Source organism: Silene latifolia, chromosome X (genome assembly GCF_048544455.1).
Source record: "Silene latifolia isolate original U9 population chromosome X, ASM4854445v1, whole genome shotgun sequence".
NCBI classification, from domain to species: domain Eukaryota; kingdom Viridiplantae; phylum Streptophyta; class Magnoliopsida; order Caryophyllales; family Caryophyllaceae; genus Silene; species Silene latifolia.
In genome coordinates, this window is record NC_133537.1 from 138,877,905 (window position 1) to 138,880,437 (window position 2,533).

A 2,533-nucleotide genomic window follows, 5' to 3' on the forward strand; every position below is an offset into this window, starting at 1 on the left:
AAAGGTGGTCTTGTGGGTCTTGAATTGTTGTTAAAGCCTTGAAAAGCGTTAACCTCTTGAACATTCTCTTCATAGACCCCATTGTAATTGATGCCACACAAGTAATAAGTATGACCACTTCCTCCACAAAGTTCACAACTTGCGACTTGAGCCACTTCTTCCATGGGTGCCCCATATGAGGTTGCGGCTTGGTTCACTTGATTTCTCGAAAACTTCTCAAATTGTTTTGTGAGTAAGTCGAGCTTGGCATTTGTCTCGGAGTTGGAGGCGTTTTCCTTAGGAAACTTCCCATTTCTTCTTAGCATGTTTCCTTTAGAACCATAGTTTGCCTCCGAATCTACCATTTTCTTGATCAATGTCGTGCCCTCTTCATCACTCAAGTGATCAAATCCTCCCCCCGCGGAGGCATTTACCATCTCCTTAGTCCTTGGTAGCAAAGTTTGGAAGAATGTTTGAGTGATGTACCATTCCGGTATTCCATGGTGGGGGCAACTTGTTATCAAGTCTTGATAACGGTCCCAAGCTTCACCCAAAGACTCCCGATCCTCTTATTGAAACGTATGAATCTCATTACGGAGCATCGCGGTCTTTGAGGAAGGGTAATACTTGGTCATGAATGCTTTAGCCGGCAGAACACAACATAGAGCATTTTTCACCTCTTCTTCATGTAAAGGCATTGGAATGCCCTTTCTTTCCCCGATTCCTCTATACTCGACTCGGTTCCTGCAAAAGGATACACAAAATAACAAGTACGGGGATTGGGCACAAAATGCAAGGAAAGGCACACGAAACCGACTCGATATGAGTCGGAATGCATAAAAGAAAGAAGGAAATAGGGTGTAAATAAATCATATATCAATATGCTATCCATGGCATGTTTGGCATGTCATGGTGTATGTTGTCTGTCATGCATTTCATATTGTGACGGTTGTGATTGTATATGTTGGAGGATTTTTGTTGTTGTTTTGGAGACGTAAGACGGTTGGGAGACCATCTTACGCTTAAGTCACCTATTGGAGCTTCCCACTCTAAGAGGGATGTGCACATTAATGGGTTGAGCTACGGAGGGACTCATGTGGTTGAGACACGACGATTGGCAGGGGATCCGGTTGGCTTTCGACTCGGTACGTCTAGGCGTGTCCCGGTACCTGTTTGTGGTTATTGGTATGCATGGGCGTGTCCGGGTACCAGTGTGGTTATCGGTATGTCTGGGCGTATCCCGGTACCATCGTGGTGGTTTTTTTTATAGTGTCTCACTCATATCATAGTCATGTGGTATATTCACACACTCGAGTTGAGTCACACTTTATTTATTTTGTAACACCCCCATTTACTCAGGAGACTTTAGCTAGACATCCCAAGTAAATGAGAGCGTTACCATCTCGGTTGCCCGAGGTAAATGATACAAATTAAAACAAACCAAATTACTTTAATAACTTTAACTGAAGTAATGATTTTATTACATTGCCAACCGATTAAATTTAAACCATAACATTACAATTTACTACGCAGCTGATGTGACCATTATTTGAGCATATTTAGTCCCCAAATTAGCCTTGTTCCCATGCTTTTTAGTGCATATTTGGGTCATTTATTGTCTTTAGTCCTTTGTTTTGCATATTCTTTGAGGTTTTGATCCCTTGGTAGGAAAGGAGTGCAAACGTTGCATTTTCATGGCAAAATGGAGCTAAATTGATTGAATTCAATGACCAAGCATCAAAGAGAAGACAAGACTAGAAGGCCTTTGTACATACTATAGTAGATGGGCAATGATGAGAAAAGATCCTTGCATCCCCGACAAAATCGTCAAGGATTTTATGACGAAAAAGGAAGAAAAGAAGAAGGGAAGAAACTGATCAAGAATCCGAGCGGATTGCCTACAATCCGCCCGTCCAAGACAAGGAATCCGAGGGTAGCGTCTTCCTCAGAGAGACGCTCATCCAAAACCACCACAATCCGCCCGTCCACCCCACAAATCCGCTTGTCCAAAAGACCCACAATCCGCTCGTCCCGTACCCTGGACGCTCGGATTGTGTGACAGCTACTCCGTCTTCTACTTGTTCTATGAAGGATGTGCATACCTCGGGAAAGACTAGCAAAAAGGAGACTCGCATATTTTTCTGAGAGGAGCGATTCCTCAAGGACTTAATCGTCATTTAAGCCTTTAGTAAACCCTAATTTGTGTACCTAATCCCCACTATAAATACCTCATTAGTCTAATTAGATAATCATGTTCTTCTTAGCAATCTCTAGTGTAGTTTATATCATTCTAATCTCTATTTAACCTTGTAATCAACTTTTAATCAAGTCTTAATACAAATCTCATTTCCTTAATCTTTCTTTTGTTCATCTTTCATTTTGGGTAATTGAAGATTATTTGGGTTATTATTGGGAGATTGACAACCTTATAATCAATCATCAAGTACTTCTATTATTCTTTGCTTTATTATTGGAATCATTAGTAGGTATAATTCTCTTAATCCCTTTTTAATTATTGTTAATTATCGTCATTTATTCATCATGTTTTACTTTG

General features: G+C 40.8%; 1 non-coding gene across 1 annotated transcript; it reads left to right on the forward strand.

The window, feature by feature from the left end:
• Positions 1-474: 474 nt before the first annotated feature.
• On the forward strand, positions 475-581 carry LOC141625090 (small nucleolar RNA R71). Its single transcript, XR_012534887.1, has one exon. It is a non-coding gene; the product is annotated as a small nucleolar RNA R71 (small nucleolar RNA).
• The last annotated feature ends 1,952 nt before the right edge of the window (positions 582-2,533 follow it).